General features: G+C 36.7%; 15 non-coding genes and 1 pseudogene across 15 annotated transcripts; all 16 read right to left on the bottom strand.

Moving 5' to 3' along the window:
• Window positions 1–4019: 4019 nt before the first annotated feature.
• On the bottom strand, window positions 4020–4091 carry LOC115517455. The gene has a single exon (XR_003969904.1). It is a non-coding gene; the product is annotated as a small nucleolar RNA SNORD113/SNORD114 family (small nucleolar RNA).
• A 922-nt stretch (window positions 4092–5013) lies between these two features.
• LOC115517498 lies at window positions 5014–5081 on the bottom strand (annotated as a pseudogene).
• A 936-nt stretch (window positions 5082–6017) lies between these two features.
• LOC115517493 lies at window positions 6018–6089 on the bottom strand. The gene has a single exon (XR_003969939.1). It is a non-coding gene; the product is annotated as a small nucleolar RNA SNORD113/SNORD114 family (small nucleolar RNA).
• An 899-nt stretch (window positions 6090–6988) lies between these two features.
• LOC115517461 lies at window positions 6989–7063 on the bottom strand. Its single transcript, XR_003969910.1, has one exon. It is a non-coding gene; the product is annotated as a small nucleolar RNA SNORD113/SNORD114 family (small nucleolar RNA).
• Window positions 7064–8552: 1489 nt separating this feature from the next.
• Window positions 8553–8627, bottom strand: LOC115517459. The gene has a single exon (XR_003969908.1). It is a non-coding gene; the product is annotated as a small nucleolar RNA SNORD113/SNORD114 family (small nucleolar RNA).
• Window positions 8628–9535: 908 nt separating this feature from the next.
• LOC115517456 lies at window positions 9536–9610 on the bottom strand. Its single transcript, XR_003969905.1, has one exon. It is a non-coding gene; the product is annotated as a small nucleolar RNA SNORD113/SNORD114 family (small nucleolar RNA).
• A 3448-nt stretch (window positions 9611–13058) lies between these two features.
• On the bottom strand, window positions 13059–13133 carry LOC115517454. The gene has a single exon (XR_003969903.1). It is a non-coding gene; the product is annotated as a small nucleolar RNA SNORD113/SNORD114 family (small nucleolar RNA).
• Window positions 13134–14041: 908 nt separating this feature from the next.
• On the bottom strand, window positions 14042–14116 carry LOC115517443. Its single transcript, XR_003969892.1, has one exon. It is a non-coding gene; the product is annotated as a small nucleolar RNA SNORD113/SNORD114 family (small nucleolar RNA).
• An 841-nt stretch (window positions 14117–14957) lies between these two features.
• Window positions 14958–15032, bottom strand: LOC115517442. Its single transcript, XR_003969891.1, has one exon. It is a non-coding gene; the product is annotated as a small nucleolar RNA SNORD113/SNORD114 family (small nucleolar RNA).
• Window positions 15033–16364: 1332 nt separating this feature from the next.
• LOC115517464 lies at window positions 16365–16436 on the bottom strand. Its single transcript, XR_003969913.1, has one exon. It is a non-coding gene; the product is annotated as a small nucleolar RNA SNORD113/SNORD114 family (small nucleolar RNA).
• A 965-nt stretch (window positions 16437–17401) lies between these two features.
• On the bottom strand, window positions 17402–17476 carry LOC115517444. Its single transcript, XR_003969894.1, has one exon. It is a non-coding gene; the product is annotated as a small nucleolar RNA SNORD113/SNORD114 family (small nucleolar RNA).
• A 1147-nt stretch (window positions 17477–18623) lies between these two features.
• Window positions 18624–18697, bottom strand: LOC115517470. Its single transcript, XR_003969917.1, has one exon. It is a non-coding gene; the product is annotated as a small nucleolar RNA SNORD113/SNORD114 family (small nucleolar RNA).
• Window positions 18698–19630: 933 nt separating this feature from the next.
• LOC115517441 lies at window positions 19631–19705 on the bottom strand. Its single transcript, XR_003969890.1, has one exon. It is a non-coding gene; the product is annotated as a small nucleolar RNA SNORD113/SNORD114 family (small nucleolar RNA).
• Window positions 19706–20564: 859 nt separating this feature from the next.
• On the bottom strand, window positions 20565–20639 carry LOC115517466. Its single transcript, XR_003969914.1, has one exon. It is a non-coding gene; the product is annotated as a small nucleolar RNA SNORD113/SNORD114 family (small nucleolar RNA).
• A 1875-nt stretch (window positions 20640–22514) lies between these two features.
• On the bottom strand, window positions 22515–22587 carry LOC115517484. The gene has a single exon (XR_003969930.1). It is a non-coding gene; the product is annotated as a small nucleolar RNA SNORD113/SNORD114 family (small nucleolar RNA).
• Window positions 22588–24702: 2115 nt separating this feature from the next.
• Window positions 24703–24776, bottom strand: LOC115517479. The gene has a single exon (XR_003969925.1). It is a non-coding gene; the product is annotated as a small nucleolar RNA SNORD113/SNORD114 family (small nucleolar RNA).
• Window positions 24777–25717: the final 941 nt, after the last annotated feature.

The following is a 25717-nucleotide window of genomic DNA, read 5'->3' as shown; positions in this document are numbered from 1 at the left end:
CGTGAGTTCAAGCCCCGCGCCAGGCTCTGTGCTGACAGCTCAGAGCCTGGAGCCTGCTTGGGATTCTGTGACTCTGTCCCTCTCCGCCCCTCCCCTGCTCTCTCTCTCTCTCTCTCTCTCTCTCTCTCTCAAAAATAAATAAATATTTTAAAAAATTTAATTAAAAAAAAGAAATAAAAGCAAAATCCGCAAAGCACCAAAGACTAAGAACATGATCCTTGACTATTACTGTAATCTATATATAGGCTCACTCCCACAGGTATAAACGCTTCAATCCCTTTTTGCACGGGACCTCGGTACATCATAGATGTGTTGATCGTAAGGTATAGATCAGAATGCATTCCATTCCCATCATTGGTCCATGGTTTGCCTTTTACGTGTAATTTGCATATTTATATATCTAGACCACTCCCATCAGACCTAAGACACTGACTACTACTTCCATCTCCTATGTGCTTCGTCCTCATAACAAAAATAGTTTATGACTTTATCAGTTAAGGAGTGTTTAGGGAGACACTGAGATAGAAATTTAAAGAGTTATAAAAAGGAGTGACATGGATTTGATCTATTTTTAAAATCATCCCAAGTAGGGGAGGTGGGTGGGGGATGGGAGAAAGAGGCGATGGGGATTAAGGAGGGCACGCGTTGTGATGAGCCCAGGATGACGTATGGAGGTGCTGAATCACTATGCTGTACCCCTGAAGCTAATACTACACTGTACGTTAACTAGCTGGAATTTAAATAAAAACTTAAAAAATAAAATAAAATCATCCCAAGTAATACTAAATCAAAGTAATCATAAACTTTAGGGGCACCCGGGTGGCTCAGTTGGTTAACCATCTGATTCTTGATTTCAGATCAGGTTATGATCTCATGGTTCATGAGATCGAGTCCTGCAGTGGGCTCTGTGCTGACAGCATGGAGCCTGCTTGGGATTCTCTCTTCCTCTCTCTCTCTGCCCCTCCCCCACTCATTCTCCCTCTCTCTCTCTCAAAATAAATAAGTAAACATTTTTTAAAAATTAATCATAAACGTTGGTTCCTCATCATTGGAGTCTACACAGAATGTGTAATCAGTTCAGGTGCATCCGTTTGCAGAGCATAAAGATGATGTTAAAAGAATGAGCTATTTTCTCCATTGAATCATGCTTTCTCCTTTCATTTGCTTGAAGTTTCAGATATTTATTAATTAATGTATCTATTACCTTGCTCCTTGTTTTTCATTATTATTATTATTATTATTATTATCATCATCATTATCATTATTACTTAGTTTCAAGTGTGGAATTGAGTGATTCAACACCTCCCTACAACACTGGGTGCTCATCGCAGGAGCACTCCTTAATCCCCATCACCTATTTTACCCACCCCCCCACCACCACCTCCTCCCTGGTAACCACCAGTGTGTTCTCTGTAGTTAAGAGTCTGTTTCTTAGTTTTCCTCTCTTTTTTGTCTTAATAAAATAAACAACCTGGTACTTACCACTGATCCAAAGCAAGGGCATTAACTATTACATACATCTGACTTAAAGCAGTGATTCTCAAACCGTTGTTTCTAAATGACGCATTATCAGTGTGCGAACATATTTGCAATGCAGATCCTTGGATCCCGCCCCCCCCAACCTTGAATCCTGCCAAAGCAGAAATGCTGAGGGTGGGACTGGAAATCTATAGTTTAACCACTCTTGCAGGTGATTTTGGTGCTCACTCAAGTGAGTTGTAGTACGCCAATCCAGAGGGGTTAACCTTTAACCTACTGATTTCTTAATATACTGCAATGTTTCCCAATTGTATAAACAAAAATGTCAACCTTGCAACATTTTTCCAAATTAATCCAGCATTAATTACTCTCTTCATCTATTTACCTATCTACCTACCTATCTGTCATCTACTGGTTTTGTTCATTTATTCCCTTAGAATAATGCAATAAATTCCCAGGATTCCATCATTAGATTCTTCCAAATTACTGTCTAGCTATAGATTTATTCTCGCGGATGTAATATACCAAATCTCCTTTTGAAATGAACTTCAATAGTACAGAAGTGACTTAACCACAAGACACATTCAGAATGCATTCCATTCACATCATTGGCCCTTGCTTGGCTCTTTTTTTTTTTTTTTCAAGTTTTTATACAAATTCCAATTAGTTAACATATAGTGTAATATTAGTTTCAGGAGTAGAGTTTAGTGATTCATCACTTACATAGAACACCCAATGCTCATCCCATCAGGTGCCCTCCTTAATACCCATCACCCATTTAGCCTATCTCCCCACCCACCTCCCCTCCAGCCACCCTCAGTTTGTTCTCTAGAGTTAAGAGTATGTTTTATAGTTTGCCTCTTTGTTTTTGTCCCCCATGCTCATCTGTCTCATTTCTTAAATTCCACAAATGAATGAGATCATATGGTAATAGTTTTTCTCTGATTGACCTATTTCACTTAGCATAGTACACTATAGATCCATCCATGTTGTTGCAAATAGAAAAATTTCATGTTTCCCCTATTTCTCAATTAAAAAATGAAAACAAAAACACCTGCAAGCCAAAGACAGCACAGAACGTGAACATCAACAATTGCACACCTCTGTCCACACATCCCTTCTGATGAGGTGTAAATGCCTTCATAAATTTTTAATGGACTTCTGTTCCTTAGAAATGGATTGGTAATGATGTTAGTTTCATTACATATGCTATAGCTATTCCACATTTGGCCCTATTTTCCCTTCCTTCATTCATACATTTTTAGTTATTATTGCATTAATTAATTTTAAATAAGCAGTCAATATTTGTGAAACTCAAAAGCCCAAGAATAATATTCTTGAATATCTCTAACTACTGCTTACAGGACCATTTATCACAGAAGCAATAGACTAGTAGATTTCTTTTTGCACTGGATTTGCATTGGATCACAAAGTTGTAGATCAGCCTTCTTCAACCTTGCCTCATATGCTACTGGCCCTCAGTATTGGTCCAGATATCACTCTTTTTCTTCACTGAATTATAATTTTGTTAGAGATTAATTCACTAATTCACTAATAAAAAATACCCATGAGATTATTAAAAATAGCTTTAATACCCCTAACTTCGGTACATAAAATCATTTTCTACAGGGAAAATAGTCTAGATCTGCTTTGCTAACTGACCTCAGTATTGAGTATGGATTAGCCAACATGCTCATTTCAAACTCTTTATCATTAGTGCACGGTTGGCATGAACTGATCTGTAACATCCGTCTATAGAATTATTTCCCCGAGCAATTCATTTCTTTCATTAACTGACCTCAATGTGTTGTATATGGATTAATAAACACAACGCTTCACGTTAATGGCATTCGGGGGCAATGGTTGGCATTCGCTGATTATATTTCACATTTTTAATACCACAGTGAATACCCTTAAACAAACCTCCCAAACTGAGAGAACACTGACTCTTACTTCTCTTGATTTCCACTCTCTAACACATAGATGCAGCCATAGAACTTGTGATCATGGAAGATGCTTAAATCAGCTTGAGTGCATCCACTCTGCAGAGAACAGAGCAGATGATAACAAAAAGCTAGACACCTAATTTCCACTGGTCTTTGCATTCCATCTTTCATTTAGTGGGTCATTTCGGGAATCTGCGGTTGGGAGAAATGTTTATTTAATTTCTCCTAATAAAAGAACAATAATGACCTTGCCGCTGACATGGATTATGAACATTGCCAATTACTATTTAACACGACAGCTACACAATCCTTAGCCCAAGAGGCAACACCTCTCTATCATTTACTATTGGTGGATGGGAGTGCGTTTTCAATATATATTAATAGCATTTCTTGTCTCACTACATATTTTTGTAATTGGACAATGCTTCATGACCTTAATCTTTGCTTGTTTATACATTATTGATTATCTCCTTGATCTGATTATAAAAATAGAGAATTATTTAAATTCATACCTTTAAATTCATACCTTTAAATTCATGGTATCTGTCTAATGGTATCGCTTCACAAAGGGCACTGGACTAGATTGCCTTTCATTTGGACCTCAGAGTTCCAGACATGTATTCATCGTATAGGACTCATACGCCACCAGTGGTCATCATCCATCCATTATTGTCCCTCTTTTCCTTCATTCAGTTGTACGTTATTTATCGACTAATTCATTACTTCACTAATAATAATTTTAAGACCCTCTTATTCACAAAAACACAAAAAGAGGCTTAATATCTCTAATCCGTCTGTAAGATCATTTTCACTCTCATATAGGAGACAAATAGGATCGATGTATCGCTCTCATTAATTAGTGTTTTTCGTGTATGCATTAATCAATACAATCAACCCCTATTAATCAATAGAATCAATTCCATAGTCGCCCCTACTTGATTACGATTTGTACTTTTTAACGATATATAGTTAACACCTTAAAAAAAAAAAAAAGGACACTAGAAAGACAAACACTTCAACCACTACTCACATTGGTCTCTATGCTCCAAACACACGTATGCAATCAGAAAGCATGTAACCATGGAAGCACCTGTATTAGCGTGAGTGCATCCATTCTGAGGAGTACAGAGCAGAGCAGACGATGAAGGAAACTGGGACCTTATCCCATTGCTTTTTGCGAACCACATTTCATTTACTTAGTCATTCAGGTACCTGTAAAATGTTCATGATGTAGATTTTTGTTCTCTTAACAGAGGAAACAAACTCGAGACTAACCCAGGAAATACAACTGACTCTTACTTATCAGAGTTTATATGATCCTTAGGCAAAGATTCATTCATTTCTTAGGAGGCATCAGTGTCTTTTTTCATTGTTATTAGTAATATTTCTTGCCTCACCCATGTTGGGCAATGTGTAATACTCTTCTTCTTTCTCTATTTTTTATTTGTTTAATGGTCCCATCATTGATCCACTAGTAATAATAAAATCCAAATCTATGAACCCAAATAAAAACATGATTTTTGTATATTTCTGATATCTGTCTATAGTATCATTTCCAAGAAAGGAACTCAACTAACTATGTTTTGTGTTGGACCTTGGAGCTCCAGACATTCATTGTTCCTAATTAACATGCTACCAGTTGTGATCATTGGTCTATATTGGAATGTCTTTTTCTTCATTCATTTCTACATTTATATTGAATAGGCTATTAATTCATTGATAATAATATAATCAATATATGATTTCCAAACCCAACAAGAAGATATTTGAATATTCTGATCATAGTCCATAGAATCATTTCCCACATGGACTAACTATATCTCTTTGAGTAATCAACTTTAAGGTCGATTGGTTAACATATTCCGTTATTGAAGAATTAATATAATATTTCATATTATATTTACATGTGGACATCATTAAATTTTTATTATATTTATTCCATTTTAATACTACCGTAAATACCTTTAAACAAATGACCCAATGTCTACGGCCGTACCACCCTGAACGTGCCCGATCTCATCTGATCTCGGAAGCTAAGCAGGGTCGGGCCTGGTTAGTACTTGGATGGGAAACAAATGACCCAAACGAAGACTAGAACTTTGACCACTACTCACCTTGGTCTCTTGACAATCTTTACCATGACAGAAGCTGAAATCTCCTTGGGGCATCTGTTCTGAAGAGTAGCCAGCAGAGAAAATGATAAAAAGACTGAGACATTCTCTCCACTGATTCATTATTTCTAGCCGTCATATACATGGTCATTTGGGTATTTATTTATTAATGGTAACATTTAGGTTATTTTCATCTTAACAAATTACACATCAGAGTTCTGACTCAGAGAGGTAATGATTACTTATCATAGTCTATATCAGCCTTAGTCAAAGATGCAGTACACTGAATCCATTTAATATCAATTTCAATTCACATTAGTATTATTTCCCATACTATACATTTTAAGAATGAACACTACTTGAGTCTCTTCCTCCTTATTTTAATTTATACATTTATTCATTCCTTCATAATAAGATTTTGTGAGATTCACGAACCCAAAGACCAAGAACAAGATCTTTGTATAATCTTGACAAGTGTCTATTGAACCACGTCAAACAGAAGGAATGGACATCAGCTATGACTCATTCGCCACCAGTGGTCATCAGTGGTCCAGCCTTGACTTTCCCTTTCCTTCCTTCTGTCTTTATTTGTTTATTCCTCGATTCATCAATTCACTGATAACAATAAAATAAATATCTATCTATCACAAATACTGAAGGACAAGAGCCTTAATGTCCCTAATGTCTATCTATAGGATCATTCGCCTCCCTGAATATGCCTCCTTCATTAAATATCTTCACTGATACAAATACCTGTTAATCAACAGAACATTGCATATCAAGTCCATATTTATCCTCAAAGCACTGGCTAGGCCTCTTTGAATATACTTAATACCATTTCACAATGTTACAATGAACACTCTAAACAAACAACCCAAACCAAGAGATAGATTTGACTAGTCCTCACCTTGGTCTACATGCACCAACATAAGGACGACCAGTGAAGCCCCTGTTGACAGCCAAGTGCTTAATCACGTGTGTCCACCTGAGGAATAAAAAGCAGAGCACATAACAAGATTGAGAGACACCCTGTTGATGTGACTATTTTAACTTCACTTAGTCTGTCACTTAGGAATATAATACATTAGGGTCATATTTATTATTTTCTCTAAACAAACGAGGCAGTATCAAACTTGACACAGACTAAGAATGAGAATGTTGACTGTGATTTACTGTCTGTATCATTCTTAGCCAAAGAGGTAAGACACTGGAAACACTTACATTTCTTAATAAACTTCAATATTCTCAATAAACGTTAATAATTTTTACAAAGAATAGACATGCTTCGCCCTCTTAATCTCATTTACACTTGCAGATTGATTCTACTCTTAGCCATTTATTACAGTAGAATCAAAAGTCATGAAAATAAACCCATAAAAGGGCCCTTCCCCCCCCCCCAACATCGGTACATAAGACCGCTTCCCACAGAAGAGACTTTATTTGGTTTTTTAATTGGGCCTCAGAGTTTCAGACACGTAATATTCATCATCCATGACTCATACGCCACCACCTATCATCATTGGTCCAGATCTAAGCTTCTTTTTCTTCATTCTCATGTATGTAACTTCACTAATTCCTTAACCTATTAATGATAATTTTTAAAACCCTGGGATTCACAAAAATCCAATAATAAAAGGAGTGAATATTCTACATCTGCCTATAGGATCATCATCATCAACGCTTCACATATGCATTAGCAAATGTTATAGCCCATATTTATCGGTTCCCGTGTTTAGTGTTTTAAATTATATTTCACACTTTAACAATACAGTGAATACCTTTTTTAAAGAAAAAAACTGCTTGGGGCGCCCGGGTGGCTCAGTCCATTGAGCAACTAACTTCGGCTCAGGTCCTGATCTCACAGTTCATGGGTTCGAGCCCCATGTTGGGCTCTGTGCTGACAGCTCGGAGCCTGGAGCCTGCTTCGGATTCTGTCTCCCTCTTTCTCTTCCCCTCCCCCGCTCGTGCTCTGTCTCTCTCTCAAAAATAGTAAACATTTAAAAAAAAATTTTTTAATAAATAAATAGAAATTAAAAACTGCCTTTCTGATTCTGTGTCTCCCTCTCTCTCTGCCCCTCCCCCGTTCATGCTCTGTCTCTCTCTGTCCCAAAAATAAAAAAAAAAAAAAAAAAAAAAAACGTTGAAAAAAAAAGGGGCGCCTGGGTGGCGCAGTCGGTTAAGCGTCCGACTTCAGCCAGGTCACGATCTCGCGGTCCGTGAGTTCGAGCCCCGCGTCAGGCTCTGGGCTGATGGCCTGGAGCCTGTTTCTGATTCTGTGTCTCCCTCTCTCTCTGCCCCTCCCCCGTTCATGCTCTGTCTCTCTCTGTCCCAAAAATAAAAAAAAATAAAAAAAATAAAAAAAAAAACAAAAAAACGTTGAAATTAAAAACTGCTTAAACAAATACAAGAACTGTAACCTTTACTCACATTCATCCCCAGGGCCCGAACACACAGGAAATCACAGACCTTTTGACTGTGAAAAATCTGAATCAGCTGGAATGTGTTGATTCTGAGGAGTGTAACCCAGAGCGGACAATTAAAAACTGAAACTTCTCTACTAGTCTTATTTTCCTCATTTCATCTTTCCAGCTGCCTGGGTATTATTTTTTAACAACATGTATACATATGAAATTATAAGCATACATATCACAAAATTAACACCCGCAACCTGAGAATGACCCAGGCTTACAAAATTGAACATTGCTTCTCAGTGTCAGCATCTACCTGCCAACATCTAAGAGCTAACACCTTTGGTCCGTTTATTTCTCAGCCTGTATCAGGTTCCTTGGTTTGTATTAACAGAATTCCTTGCCTCACCAAATATATCCACAGTGGATAAGTCTTCGTCCTCTATTTATTTAGAGATTTTTTTATTGGTTCTGTCACTGATCCATTTAGGTTAATAATGTAGAAATCCATGAATCCAAAATGACAAGAACCATTTCTTTGCATATTCCTAACATCGAACCATAGGATCATCTGAAAAAAGAGGAAATAGGCTAGATTTCCCTTTGTGGTGGACCTCAGACTTCCAGACACGTAGCATTCATCGTGTAGGACTCCTACGCCACCAGCTGTCATCATCGGTCCAGGACTGGTCCACTTGGTCCTTTTCACCTCCATTTGTTCCTATGTTACTTCACCAATCTATTCATAGTAACTAAATAAGCGTCTATGAATCTCAAAAAGCGAGGACAAAAGCCTTCAGTATTTCTATCATTTTTCTTGAGAATCGGTGCCTAATTAAATACACTTCTTCATTAACCATCCTCATTGCAGTAATGGTAGGTTGATCAACATAATGTCTCATACAGCTTCGACTTTGTCACTGGGCCATAGTTGGCCTTTTTTCTTATATTAAAGACTTTGTAAATAATTCCAGTGACACCCTGAACAAACCCTCCAAACCAAGACAAGAAATTTGATGATTACGCACGTTGGACTTCATGCTCCCACACAAGAGGCTACCCTGGAGTGCCTAGACATGTTGATGCTTAAATCGGCTCAGGTGTTTTCTTTCTGAGAAGCACAAAGCAAAGTAGGTATAAACAAGACTGAAACATGATGTCCATCGTTCTGCACATTCCACGTCACATCGAGTCAATCATTTGGAAATACACTAATTTAGAATAATGTTTAGTATTTTTTTATTAAAAAAATGAGTAACCTCCTACTTGCTATAGACCCAGAATGAGAACTTCTCTATCACCGTTCACTAAAGAGGTGAGGCCCATGAGCCGTTCATTCTCCTTAATGGGATTCAGTATATTCAATATATTTGAATAGCTTCTATTGCCTCACCACGTATACTGAGTGCATATGTTCCACGCGCCTCATTTTGACTTATTAATATTTGTACCTTGATTCTTGAATTGATCCATTGATAGTAAAACAATCAAAATTCAAGAAAACAATCTAAGAAAACAGTCCCTTTATATTCCTAAAATCAGTCCATAGAAGAATTTCAAGCGGAGGTAAGAGACCGTATTTCCTTTCCTGTTGGACCTCAGAGTTCCAGACACGTAGTATTCATCGTCCATGACTCCTACGCCACCAGCCGTCATCACTGGTCCGTATTTCAGTCTCTTCCTCTTCATTTTCTGGATGTTATTTCATTAATGGCTGAATTCACTAATATTAATTTTGAAAACCCTAAGATTCACCACAAAAATGAATAAAGGACCTTGAATATTCCATATCTGTCCATAGATTCATCTACCATATTGATATCTCTCATTCATTAGTCTTAGTCTATCATAAATGGGTTCATAAACATAATACTTGGTAATACTTCCATATTTATCATCGGCCATGGCTAGCCTTTTGAATTCTATTCATTGTATTAACAATACAGTAAATACCCCCATTTCTAAAGCCTGTCACATGAAAACATGAGCTTTACTACTCACGTTGGGCTATGCACACCTGGAACACAGGTGCAACCACAGGGACTGTGACCATGGAAGAATTCTTCGATCAGCCTGAGTATGTCCATCCTGGGGAATACAAAACAGAGTATGTGATATATGAGACCTGATCTGAAACGATTCTTCTTTTCCACATTTCATTCATCCTATCATTTAGATATTTATTAATTTTCTTTCTGTGAACCAAAGGAACAACCTCAGATTCGAGACTGACCTAAAAACTCAAACTGACTCTTACGTACGAGTTTTTATGACCCTTGGTCAAAGAGGTGACACTGTTGATACGTTTATTCCTTAAGGGGCATCGGTGTTTTCAATCTGTAGTAACAATTCTTGCCTTACCACATACATTTACAGCTGGACAATGCTTCACTCTCTTTTTCTTTATCTATTTGTTTATATTTCACTAGTGGTTCTATTATTGGTCCACTTATAATAATAAATCTAAATTGATAAAGACCAGAGTAAGAACATGATCTTTGTATGTTTCTAGTACGTGTCTACAGGAGCACGTCCAAAAGGGGGATCTGACTAATTATGTCTTGTGTTGGACCTTAGTACTCCAGGCACATATCATCCATATGCACGTGCCACCATTTGCCATCAGTGGCTCTGGTTTGGATGTCTTTTTCTTCATTCATGTCTGCATTGCTATCAAATAAATCATTAAGCCGTTAAGAATAATAAAATAAACACGTGATTCCCAAAATCCAAGAAGATCCTTTCCAATGTTTAAAATCTCCCCAGAGAACCGGGGCGCCTGGGTGGCTCCGTCGGTTAAGCATCTGACTTTGGCTCAAGTCACGATCTCACAGTTTGTGAGTTTGAGCCCCGCATCGGGCTCTGTGCTGACAGCTCAGAGCCTGGAGCCAGCTTCGGATTCTGTGTCTTCCTCTCTCTGCCCTCCCTCCCTTGCACACGTGCTCGCTCTCTCTCGCTCTCTCTCTCTCTCTCTCTTTCTGAAAAATAAATAAAACATTAAAAATTTTTAAAAATAAAATAAAGTCTCTCTGTAGAGTCATTTCCCACATAGACTGATTCTATTTCATTAATTTCATTAACGGGCCTCTATGTTGCACTTCACTGATGAATCAATATCACGTTTTGTATCATATTTCTCACTGGGACATAGTTAACTTCTTCAAATTATGTTCCATACTTTTTAATAATTCAATGTATACCTTTTAACAAATGGCCCAATCTAAGATGACTTCTTTGACCGGTACGCACCTTGGTCTCTCTCCAACACTGAAACAACATGTCGATCTTGATCAGAGCAGAAGCTAAAATCAGCCTGGGGTCCCATTCTGAATAGTACCAAGTAGAAAAGGCGATAACAAGATTGAGACATCCTTTCCATTGACCCATACTTTCCACCATTCATATAGGTAGTCATTTAGTTATTTATCAACGTATGGTAACATTTCGTTTTCCTTCTATAAAATAAACATCAAATGTCTAAGTTTCTCAGTTTAATAATCGACTTTTCTTATAAAGGTCTCTCTTCTTAATTTAGGTAAAATTAGCTATTTAAAGTTACCAAACCATGAGGCACCTGGGTGGCTCAGTGGTTAAGCATCTGGCTCTTGATTTTGGCTCAGGTCAAGATCTCACAGTTCATGAGATTGAGCCCCATGCCATCGGCATGGAACCTGCTCGGGATTCTCTCTCTCCCTCTCTCTGCCCTTCCCTTGCTCACGCTCTCTTTTTCTCTCAAAATAAATAATCTTTAAAAATTATAATAATAATAAAAAATAAAGTTAACAAAACAGCAGCACTTAGTATTTTCACAATATCGTGCAACCACCAACCACCTCTACCTAGTTTCAAAATACTTTCATGACTCCAAAATAAAATACCATATGCGTTAAGCAGTCTCTCCCTACTCGTCTGGGTCCCAGGCCCTGGCAACCACCAATCCTTATTCTCTCCCTGTGGATTCATGTGTTTGGGATATTTCATATAAGTGGAGTCGTGCACGACGTGACCCTCTCTGTCTGCCTTTTATCACTTAGCGTAATGTTTTCAAGGTATATCTGCATCACGGCATTGAAATTGTTTTTTATTTGAGTATAGTTGACACGCAACTTTACATTCGTTTCAGGGGCAGAACACGTGATCCAATTTCTTTCTACATCACGCTGTGCTCACCCCAAGTGTAGCTACCGCACAAAACTACTACGGTATCATCGACTATATTCCTTTTATTCCCATGACTCCATAATTAACTATCACTGATCACTGTCTACGTCATCCTTAGTCAAAAATATAAAATAGGGGCTCAGTCGGTGAAGCATCCAATTCTCGATTTCAGCTCAGGTCATGAACTCACGATTCCTGAGATCGAGCCCCAGAGTCGGGCTCTGCACTGACATGGTGAAGCCTGCTTGGGATTCGCTCTCTCCCTCTCTGTCTGCCCCTCCCCAACTCGTGCTTTCTCTCTCTTTGTCTCTCTATTTCTGTAAATAAATAAATTAATTAATTAATTAAATACACTGAATCCATTTATTATCCATTCTAACTTACAGTAGTATTATTTCTATCACTAAATTCTACTCCTGAAACATATTACACTGTATGTTAACTAGCTAGAATTTCAATAAAAATTTGAGGGCCACCTGGGTGGCTCAGTCGGTTGGGCATCTGACTTTTGAATTCAGCTAAGATCATGATCTCATGATTCATGAGTTCAAGCCCTGCATCAGGCTCCACCTGCCTGGGATTCTCTCTCTGTCCCTTCCCTGCTCACTCATGCGTGCTCTTTCTCTCCCCCTCTCTTCCTCTCTCTCTCTCTCTCCCTCTCTCAAAATAAACAAACATAAATAATAATAAATAAATAAATAAATAAATAAATAAATATTTGAAAAAAAACTACTATTTCTCCCACAACTTGTTTTAATAATGAACAATACTTAACCTTCTTCATCTTTATTCATTCATATATACATTTGTATAAAATGTTTATTTATTATAAAATGTGTATTTTATAATATTTCTAGAAACTCATGAATAAGAACAAAGTCGTTGTATATCCCTGACATCTGTCTATGGGAACACTTTGAGCAGAGGAAACTGACTAGATATTTTTGTGTTGGATGGACCTCAGACTTCCAGACACGTAGCAGTCATCGTATGTGACTCATACGCCACCAGCTGTCATCATGGGTCCACGCTCAGGTCTCCTTTTCTTCATTCTCATTTGCATTTGCTTGATGTCAATTTATTACGCAATTAGTAATAATAAAACGAGTATCTGGGAATCACAAAACTCAAGGACAAGATCCTTAAGTATCCCTAGCATCTGCCTATTGAATCTTTACAGTTATTTGACTAATGATCCTCATCGTGGACAATATTGATTAGTTAACATGTTTCATGACAATGCCATATTTGCCATTGAGCTGTGTTTGGACTTCCTCAAATTTTTAATATGACACTGAATATCCTGTACAAACCACCTAAACTAGAAGGAGAATCTGACTGTCACTCACATTGGTCTCCATCCTCTTACACGCAAGGGGCATCCGTGGAGCATCCGATCACGGCCAAACACCTAAGTGAGTTCAAGTGCATCCATGCTGAGGAATAATACAAAGCAGAACAGAAAACGACGAGACTGAGGTACTCTCTCTATCGACCCACACATCCTATCTACATTCAGTGAGTCCTTTAGGAATACAGTGAATTGGGATCGTATTTATTATTTATCTTTTAAAAAATGAACAATATCAAGTCTAACACTAACACAGAATAAGAACTTTGGCTGTTCTTCGTGGTCTCTGTATCATTCTTAGCCAAAGAGTAAGACATGTGAACCACTTACATTTTCTCAATGAACTGCAGCATTTTCTGTGTATGTTAATGGCTTTTATTGCCTCACCATGTATATTAAGAGCAAACTTGCTTCACTCTCTTCATTTCAACTTATTTATACTTGTATACTGATTACCTCTTTGGGCTATTTTGTACAGCAAAATCAAAACTCACAAACACAAAACAAGAAAATTATTCTTTTCTTTTCCTAATATTTGTCTATGATATCATGGCAAAAAGAGGCAAGAGATGATCTTTCTTTTTATTGGACCTCAGAGTTTCAGACACGTAATATTCATCATCCATGACTCATACGCCACCAACTATCATCATTGGTCCAGATCTGGGCCTCCTTCCTCCTCATTCTCATCTGCATAAGGTAACTGACCAATTCATGAATTCACTAATATTAACTCTTAAAATGCCGTGATTCACAAACGCCCAAGGATAAGAGCAATGAATATTCTATATCTGCCTGTAGGATCATCTGCCACATTGATATATCTATTTCGTGAATGATCATCAAAGTTCCATATGTGGACTAATACTTATCACGCAGCAGATAAAACCCGTATTTATCATTCATGATGGCTGGCATTTCTTATTATATTTCACACTTTTAACAATACAGTGAGTACCTGAAAATAAATTCTCAAAGACATGAACTTTAACTCTTACTCACGTTGGCCTCTATGCTCATTAGACAAGACAACCACAGAGCTCGTGACCATGAAAGATGCTTCAACCCAACTTCACGCATGTACCTATTCTGAGGAGTACAGAGCAGAGAAAATGATAAAATAAATTGAGGACTTCTCTAAACGGTCCTGTTTTCCTCATTTCATTTACTCATTCATAAAGGTATTTATTACTTTTCCTAATTTATACACATATAACAAACATAAATATAAATGTAATGTTATGATCCTTAGAAAAAGGGGTAACACCCTTGATCCGTTTATCTCTTAACCTCTATCAGTTTCTTCAGTTTACATTAATAGTAGTTCCTGCCTCACTGCATATATATCCATGGTTGATAAGACTTCTTCCATGGTTTTATTTAGTTATAGATTTATTTATTCGTTCTATCATTGATCCATTCATTTATATTAATAATACAGAAATTCACGAATCCATGATTACTAGAGCAATAACCTTGTATATTCCTAACATCAATCGTGTTGGACCTCAGACTTCCAGACACGTAGCAGTCATCGTATATGACTCATACGCCACCAGCTGTCATCATTGGTCCACGCTTGGATCTCTTTTTCTTTATTCGCATATACATTTTTTAAAAATTAACTCATCAGTTCACTACGGTAATTAAGTAACTAACTATGAATCACAAAAGCCCAAGGACAAGGGCCTTCGGTATCCCTATCATTTTTCTTTAGAATCATTGCCTCGTTAGGGGCGCCTGGGTGGCGCAGTCGGTTAAGCGTCCGACTTCAGCCAGGTCACAATCTCACGGTCCGTGAGTTCGAGCCCCGCGTCAGGCTCTGGGCTGATGGCTCGGAGCCTGGAGCCTGTTTCCGATTCTGTGTCTCCCTCTCTCTCTGCCCCTCCCCCGTTCATGCTCTGTCTCTGTCTGTCCCAAAAATAAATAAAAACGTTGAAAAAAAAAAAATTTTAGAATCATTGCCTCGTTAAAATGCCTCCCATTATTCATCCTCATTGTTGTACAAGTAGATTAATCAACATCATGTTTCATAAATTTCCAATTTCATGACTGGGTCATGACTGGTCTTTTCTCTTATATTGAATACTTGTTTTTTTTTTGTTTTTTTTTTCAACGTTTATTTATTTTTGGGACAGAGAGAGACAGAGCATGAACGGGGGAGGGGCAGAGAGAGAGGGAGACACAGAATCGGAAACAGGCTCCAGGCTCTGAGCCATCAGCCCAGAGCCCGACGCGGGGCTCGAACTCACAGACTGCGAGATCGTGACCTGGCTGAAGTCGGACGCTTAACCGACTGCGCCACCCAGGCGCCCCTGAATACTTGTTTTTAAATATTACAGAGAATCCCCTAAAGAAACCACCCAAAGTGAGATGAAAACATTGACTATTACTCACGTTGGTTTCCATGTTCCTACAGGCATACTATTTAAACCACCTTGGATGTGTCCATTCTAAAAAGTAGAAAGCAGAGTAGATAATAACATGATTGATACATTTTCTCTATTGATCCTTGTGTCTACATTTCATTACCCGGTAATTAAGCTGTATATTAATTTGGGGTAATATGCATTTTACTTTTTATCGAGAAAAACGTTGAGCTTTCCATTAACCCAGAACAAGAATATTGGCCATTGTTTATATTATCTATAACATCGTTATCTAGAGGTAACACCTTGAACTATTTCTCTCTTATTCTTGTCTTACTACATTTTTCATAACTATACAATGCTTCACCCCTTCATCTTCCTTTATATATATTTGTATATTGATCTTTTTGTTGATTCACTTACTACCATAGAATCAAAATTCATGAACATAAGGACCCCCAAACAAGATCTTTGTGAAATCCTAAAATTGTCTATAGGATCATTTCCAACAGAGATAATCAACTAGATTTCTTTTTACGCTGGACCTCAGAGTTCCAGACACGTAATCATCAACCACGAGTCATACGCCACCAGCCATCATCATTGGTCCACCCTTGGCCTTTTTTTCCATTTTTATCTACCTTTGTCTATTAATTAATTCATCAAATAATAAATAATAAAATAAATACCTATAAGTAAAAAAAAGAAAAAAAAACCCTAGACTACAGGCCTTGAATAGTCCTTTATCTGTCCATACAATCATTTACTATATCAATATATGTTCTTGATTAATCACCCTCAAAGTTTCATACGGGGATTAATCAATATAATGCAATGCAATATCAATTCCATATTTATCAATGGACCATGGGTGGCTTTCTTTTATTATATTTCATAACTTTCAAATACAAAGTATATACCCATAAAAACTCACATTTCTATACACCAAACACACAGAGACAAGCAGACGCCTTGTGACCATGGAAGAATCCTTAAATTAGCTCCAGGGCATCCACTCTGAGAAGTGCAAAACACAGAAGGTGATATTAAAAAAAAAAAAAACCCTTAGGGGCGCCTGGGTGGCGCAGTCGGTTGAGCGTCCGACTTCAGCCAGGTCACGATCTCGCGGTCCGTGAGTTCGAGCCCCGCGTCAGGCTCTGTGCTGACAGCCCGGAGCCTGGAGCCTGTTTCCGATTCTGTGTCTCCCTCTCTCTCTGCCCCTCCCCTGTTCATGCTCTGTCTCTCTCTGTCTCAAAAATAAATAAACGGTAAAAAAAAAAATTTAAAAATAAAAACAATAAAAAAAAAAACAAAAAAACCCTTAGACCTTATTTTCTTTGGCTTTGCATTCCACATTTCATTTACTCAACCACTTAGGTATTTCTTAACTTACATATTTTACAATCCTTTCCTTATTCATGTTTATTTGTATTTGATTATTGATTCTTTCACTTCTCTATACTAAAAGAATTAAAATCCATGAATACAAGGAACAAGAACATGATCCTTGTCTGTTACTAACACCTGTCAATATGGTCACTTGCAACAGAGAAGAGAGACTAGATTTCTTATTTTGTTGGACCTCAGAGTTCCCGACACGTAGTATTCATCATCCATGACTCCTACGCCACCAGTGGTCATCATTGGTCCAGAACTGGCCCTCTTTTTCTTCACTCACTTCTACATTTATCAGTGATTATCAATAAATCCATAACTATAAAATATCTATGAATCAAAAACACTTGAAAATAACACCCCCAAGTATCCCTAACATCTGTCCATAGAATCACTGCCACCTCCTTGAATATATATTTTATCAATCATCTACCATGTTGCAAACACTGGTTAATCAATATAATGTCTCATGTCAATTTCATATTTATCATGGGGCTGGCCTTTTTTTATATATTTAAATATTTTTAATATTACAGTCAACATGCTAAACAAATCAGCAAAAATAAGATGAGAACTTTGTACTCACACTGGTCTCCATCTCCTACATATAGAGCCTGTAACCATGGCAGATGGCTTTCATCACCTTGGTGTGCCCACTCTGAGAAGTACAAAGCAGACAGAACAGAAAAACAAACCAAAAAAAAAAAACAACTGAGACACAATCTCTCCACCTCTCTATGCAATCCTTGCATTTAACCTCTTATTTAGTGAGTAATTTAGGTGTTAATTATTTGGTGGTAATATGTATTAATATTTCTCTTAAGAAAGTGAATATCGGGGGTGCCTGGGGTGGCTCAGTCAGTTGGGCGGCCGACTTCGGCTCAGGTCATGATCTCACACTCGTGAGTTCAAGCTCCGCGTGGGCCCTGACGGCTCAGAGCCTGGATCCTGCTTCGGATTCTGTGTCTCCCTGTCTCTCTGCCCCTCCCCCACTCACACTCTGTCTCTCAAAAATAAATAAACATTAAAAAAAAAAAAAAAGGCGAACGTCAAATTTGCCACTGAGCCAGAACAGGAACAATGATGGTTACTTGTACTTCCTGTATAATCATTAGCCAAAGAAGTAACACCTTTGAACCATGTCTTCTTAAGCAGCTCAGTGTTTTCAACATATGTTAATAGATTCTCTTACTTCATGACACATTTTCATAATTCGCCAATGTTTTACTTATTTATATTTATTTCTATTTGTTTATTGGCTAGTTATAATTTTAATATAGCCAATAATAATAACAGAACCAGAATCCGTGTGCACAGAGGCCAAGAACGTGATCCTTGTATATTCTCAACATCTGCCTATAGGATCATTTCCAAAAGAGGCAGTAGACAGATTTCCCTATGTGTTGGACCTCAGAGTTCCAGACACGTATCATTCATCATGCGTGATTCATACGGCACCAGCCTCATCATCGATCCAAGCTTGGGCCTCTTTTTCTTCATTGCCATCAATGTTTATTAACTAATTTACCAATTCCCTGGTGATAATAAAACAGATACCTATGAATTAAAAAAATAAATAAAAAGAACTAAATGTCCCTTCCATCCGCCCTATACAATCAAATGTCCTTCCATCCGCCTATACAATCACTTACCACATCAGTATATTTCTTATATTAATTATTTGCAATGTGTCATACATGGTTTATCAACACATTGTCTCATATAATAGCATATATATATACCCAATATCATTGGGCCTCAGTTGGCTTTCTCTGCTCAGACAAAATACATCTTATTAAGGCACTTTTTAAAAAGTAACCATTCAAACTAAAACCCCTGTAACCATTACTCACATTAGTGTCTGTGTTCCTGACAATGGAGGCAACCACAGAGAATCAGCTTAACTGCATCCATTCTGAGGAGTACAAAGCAGGAGAAATGATTTTAAAAATTGAGACAGTCTCTCCATTCAGCCTTGCTTTCACACTCCATTCACTCATTCATTTGATTATTATTTTTTCATAATATTTACACATTCTCCCCTTAACAAAATGAACAACCTCACCCATGAGACTGGTCTGTAACAACAAAAGTGACCGTGATTAATCAGTGCCTGTATGATCCCTGCACAGAGATAACACAGTTGGTCCATTAATTCTTAATGGACTTCTGTGATTTCAATTCATATTAATAGTATTCCTTGCTTCACCACATTTTTTTGGAGTTTAACAATGCTTCTTCTTTTTATATTTACTGATTTATATATTTCTTTATGGTTCTATCATTGATCCATTTATAAATATGAAATCAAAACTATGTACATGTAGGAAAAGAACGAAATCCTGTGTACTCCTTACATCTGTCCACGGAATTATTTCCAACAGGAGGAACACATTATATTTCTTATTGGTTGGACCTCAGAGTTTCAGACACGTAATATTCATCATCCGTGATTCATACGCCACCAGTAGTCATCATTGGTCCAGAAGTGGCCCTCTTCTTCTCCACTCGTTTCCACATTTGCTTATTGATTAATTCCTCATTTCATTAATAATTAAGTAAATAACTCTGAATCGCAAAACCTTAAGAATAATAGTCTTAAGTATCTGTAATATCTACCTACAGGATCATTTACCACATTGATGGTATCTCTCATTAATCATTCTGAATTTTGCCATCGTCAACACACTGCTCATGGCAATGCCGTATTTACACTACTCCATGGTTGGCCTTCTTGGACCTTTAAAAACCTCTCAGACCAAGACCAAGATTTGATGATACTCACACTGGTCCCTATGCTCCTAGGCAACAAACAGCTCATGACCATGGAGATGCTTCAACTGGCCTGGCACATCCATTCTGAGAGTACAAAAACAGATGATAAAAAAGACTGAAATATTCTCTCTATCCATTATCCTTATATGCCTCCTTGCATTTAACTTGTCATTTAGATATGTATTAAACCGTGATGCTTTTTTTCTTGAGATAACAAACAACGTTGAACAAGGCCCTGACCAAACAAGAAAATGGGCTATTATTTGCACCGTACATATATTAACCTTAGCCAAAGAGATAATACCTTTAGGACGTTTACTTCTTAATGGAATTTAGTGTTTACAATATATAAATATTATTTCTGACGTTGCCATATATTTTCATAACTGGACAAGGCTTCACTTTCTTGCTTTATTTATAGACTTGTTTGATTCTTTTTGTTGATCCCTTCACAATAATAGAATCAAATTCCATGAACACACAAACTAAGAACAAGAACCTTAAATATTCTTAACATCTGTCCATTGGATCATTTCCAAAAGAAGGTATAGACCAGATTTCGGATCGTGCTGGACCTCAGAGTTCCAGTTACATAGTATCCATCATCCAGAACTCATACTCCACCAATCATCATCATTGGTCCAGGATTGGCCTTCACTATGTTCAGTCATATACATGTCTAAATGATTAATTCATCAATTCCCTAATAATAATAAAATGCCTAAAGGTCATGTAAACTTGAGACAAGATCCTTGGATATCTCTAACATTTCTGTATAGAATTACATCCCCCCGACCTCCCTGATATATATCTTTCACTAGTTGTCCACAATGTTTCCTGTATAGATTAATATGATACTTCATATTAACCCCATTTTACTATTTCACTGTGACCAAACTATGCCTCTGTAAATAAAGGGAGTTTTAAATCAACTGTGACTCAAAATTCAAATTGAATAATACGTTTTCCATTCATTAATTGAATAATCAACTGTGAAAATGAATAAAATCGTTTTGCTTTCTTCTCCTTAATTGACCACAGATGTGCTGAACTGGCCCACACATGACCTTCATTCATTTTATTAGTATATGTAGCCATTTATTCCCTTTCAATAACGGAGTTAACACCCATGACAAACCACCAAGCCAAAAGCAATTACCTTGACTGTTACTTACATGTTTCTATACTCCATAATTGATTCATCGTTCATCCATTCTGTAGAGTATAAAGCAAATATGAAAATAAAAAGGTTCAATTATGTAGATGATAGGTGGACCGATAGATATAGAACAGTCTAGATTCCAATATTTTAATTGCGTTCAAGTCAACAATAAATGATTAGAAATAAACCTTAGTGCTCATTATGTATTAAAACTCTGAATAGCATATTTATTGCTTGATTGATTCAAGCATTAAATTTAACTGATATAATGAATGCCTTGGAAACCAACACCAGTTAAAAATAATAAGAACCACGACAACCACTCCTGTCTGTTTATACACCCCCTACTCGGCCAGGCAAGAGCTATATCTTTCTTCTAAACGAATCTTGCTTGGAAAGAACTATATTAATCTGAATCCTAGATTCAGGCACATTCTCAGCAATTGCCCATGCTTGTCCCACCTTTCTATAGGTATGTATTAACATAGTCACATATGGAGTCACTTATCTTGTGCTGTTTTAAAGAAATTGCACCAAGCCACAAAAAGAAAGTCAATCTAAGCATATTCACCATTCCCAAAATCTAAGAGCGTAAGTCTTATTTTCTTTATCTGGAGAGCAGTTTGGTAGAACTGGATTAATCAGTCTCCTTGTTCCAGAACACATGCTCCTCATGGTCCATGCTTTGTCTTCCTTCAAATAATTGATTAATATATTTACTTGTTCTTTTATTCATTTTTAATAATATCATCAATATTTGTGAATCAACAGAAACAAGACAATATTAACGCCTGTCCATATGCTCCTTAGGCACAGAAAAAAAACCAGATGATTTTTTTCCTGTTTTTTTTTTTTAATTAAAAACATAGCGAAGATCGTTGGATTAATTGTAACTGGCCATGGGACACATTCTCAACAAAAGTCCATGTGTAAGCCCTCTTTCAATTACGTAGTTATTTAATTGATAATTAATTTTAAGTACATGTTTTGCTCTTCTCTTAGTAAAACAAAAAAACAACAACCCAACCCAGCAAAACAACATGGGTTCTTACATCCATTTATCTAAATTCTCTTTACCCAAAAGGGTCAGCTTTAATCCATTTATTTTACTGGAACGCAGTGCTTCAGAAATTTATTAACATTGATTTTTATATTATATATATTACATTACATACTCTCCTATTTGGACCAGAAATAACCCATTTTGTCTTTATTCATTTATTTGTTTCTTGATTTATTCATGCATTGATTTACTGAAAATACAATACTTAAAAGCCCAAGAGCAAACTCCTGAGTATTTTTAACTCCTAGAATAAACTCATTTCCCATAGAGACCAAAGAGAGGAATCTTCTTGTAATGGACCTCAGAGTTATAGGGTTTAATCAAAATCCTTGATTTCAGACACCCCAGGGTACTCATCATTGATCCATTTTTTTCTTCATTTATACCTTTGTTTATGGATCCATTCATTGATCCATCAACATTGATTCATCAACAGTAATAAAATCAATGTCCATGACTTTAAAAAAAAAACAAAAACAAGAACAAGATCCTTGGATATGACCAAGGTCTATTTACAGACTCTTTTCCCATAAACTAAAAATATCCTTAGTAGTGGCCCTCAGTGAGGTATGTATGGATCAATTAACATCCTTGCGTCTTATTCCAACCGTCTGCCATCTTTCTGTGTACTCCTTCACCAAGGAGCTACCCAATAGCACTCTGCATCAGAATACGAATGTGCTAAATTGCATTCTCTAATATGGTCACTATAAGCCACATGTAGCTCCTGGGTACTTGAAATGGGGCTAGTGCAACTGAAGAGCTGAATTTAAGATTCACTGGACTTTAATTATTTTAGATTTAAATAGCCACATGTGGCTAGGGACAACCACGTTCAACAGTGCGGTCGTAGATTTTAGTACTGGATACAAGTTGAAGCCAGATGCAGTGCAAAAATAAGATGGATTATTAATCTACTTTGAAAATGAATAAAATGTCTTCTGTCTTATTTTTAACCCCAATTGTACTGAATCAGGTTAATCATAATCTTTGCTTCATAGCACATTCATATCACTGATTTCTCTATGACTTCATTTAAATAATTCAGTGAACACTAATGAAAAATTCACCCCAATTGACAAGATCTTTTGCCTCTTCTTTACTTTAGTCATTAGGTTCCTTACCCAGAAAGATAACAGCCAAGCTCTTCATCAGTAGAGACTGGTTAAATCAGCCATGGTCTCCATTCTGGAGTCAAGTGTCAATATTCGAAAGAATGAACAGTCCAGATTTAGATTGATTTAAAGGACAACAGTTGTGTGGTACAAAATTACTCAGGAAGCTGATTCACTTCTCACTGTCATCACTGATCCAAGAACATCACTCCTTTTTAATTTGCTGATTTAACTATAAATTTTAAATAATACAATGAACACTGTTGAGTTCATCACATAAAAATAAAAACTATTGCACATATCTGTCTACACACCCCTTATCCATATAGGCAAGAGCCTAGACAATCTTTTTTTTGAAGAACTCAATTTGTGTAGAAATAGATGACATTAAATTTGTGACTCATGGCATATTGTCACCAAGATCTATGCTTTCACCCTACTCATATGTTAATTCAATTGTTCGTTGTTTTATTTATTCATTTATGGAATGCCTTGTGGAATAGTTGATCATACATTCAAGTATACTAACACACACACCTATACACACACACACACAAACAAAATGGTAAATCCATGAACAACCCAGAATAGAAATGCCCTTCATGTACAAGTGACTACATGCCCATAACCAAGTTAGGAAGAGAGGATCAGAAGTATAGATAAGGATTATTTTTGCTTCTTACTGGGCCACATTTTGCCCCCTTTTAAAAACTGTGATTAGCATTTAATCCACTCAAATGTAACAATTCATCAATATCTGGAAATTAACTAATATTAGACAGGAAACTTGAATAGCATTGTTTTGTCTCCACATGTCTACTACATTAGCCACAGAACTTTAAACATGAGATCTTTTTCCTTGTTTTTAATAAAACTCAATGAACAGAGGTACATTAATAATAACTCTGTTCATAAGGTACATTCTAATATGAACTATGCTCATTCTTCTTCCAATTAAACATTTAATGAATTATTTATGTATGCAATTTTTCCTTTTCTAAATACAAACAACCAACCAGCAGGCAACCACCTATATCAAACAAAGATGCTGAATCTTACATGCATCTGTCTACCCACTCCTTCCAAAAAAGGGGGCAACAGCCCTTCCAAATAGATTTCACTGGAATTCAATGCCTCAGAAACGTGTAATAATCCCAGTTTCATTACCTACTCTCATAATTGGCCTATACCCAGGTTTCTTTATATTTACTCATTTATATATTTCTTCATGTATTCACTCATGATTTACTTACAAGAATTCAAGCTATTCCCATAGTGTGTATACCCATGATCAAGGTATTTGAACATTCAGAAATTCTGCTCTAAGCTCATTTCCATAGAGGAAAATATGAGGCCACTTTTAAATAATGGACCTCAGAGTCACAGATGGCTTTAATCAAAGTTTTTGATTCAGACACCCTCCAATCTCATCATTGGTCCAGACTTGGCACTCTTTTTCTTCATTCATTTCTATCTTCATTTTCCCAGGAATTACCAACTCCTGGAACAAGATAGTTGGTAGTACGATGATCGGTCTCTAGACTGATTTCCCACAGAGCTTTTAGCCTAGATCTTAGTGTGAACCTTGCTTTGTATCAATACCATCATTAAAAATGTCCCAGGATTGGGCCATGTTTTAATTTGTCCAATTTTAAGCGCAGTGTAATTAACAACAAAAAACCACAATGGTTTTTCTAGAACACACACAATATGCTCCACCTTCTGAGAGCTTCCTTCTTCTAAACAGTTAATATAGCCTGGATCTCTCTCAAAATGGAAACGCTTAAATCAACTGTGTTTAGAAACAATACAGAATAGCAAACAGTTCCAAAAATCAAGTACATGCCTTCCATCTTTAAAAACAAAAAATGCATCTCAGTTGTGCTGAAATAGGTTACTTCTACTCCTTGGCCCAGAACATATTCCCACCATTGGTCCTTACTTGGTGTTCTCAGATTTTATTTTCGTGTATATAGCCTTTTGTTCTATTCAACTACCTTAGTGACCACACATGGACAAACCATACAAACCAAGCACAAACTTTGATTGTTATTTGCCCCTTACCCACAGAAGTAACAGTCAAGAGCTTCTTCATTGGACAATGGCTGAATCCAATGTGGAGTATTCGTTCAGGAGGATAAGACAGATTTTTTTAAAGAATAAAAAGTATAAATTTATATTTTTAAATAAAAATTGGTTCTGCATTAGTAGATGAATCATAAATATTGGTTTGTGCCACATTTTCATCAATACAACAGGATCATCCTTTGCCCTTACCGACTGATTCAATTTTTAGGAGGAATTAATACACTGAAGACCTTTTATAATCTTCTGCCCAACACTAAAAGAACTATAACTATTATGGATATCTGTCTATATAAC

The sequence above is a fragment of the Lynx canadensis genome, chromosome B3 (genome assembly GCF_007474595.2).
Source record: "Lynx canadensis isolate LIC74 chromosome B3, mLynCan4.pri.v2, whole genome shotgun sequence".
In the NCBI taxonomy this organism is placed as follows: Eukaryota; Metazoa; Chordata; class Mammalia; order Carnivora; family Felidae; genus Lynx; species Lynx canadensis.
Note: the sequence above shows the minus strand (reverse complement) of the source record. Positions and strands in the feature narration are given on the sequence as shown.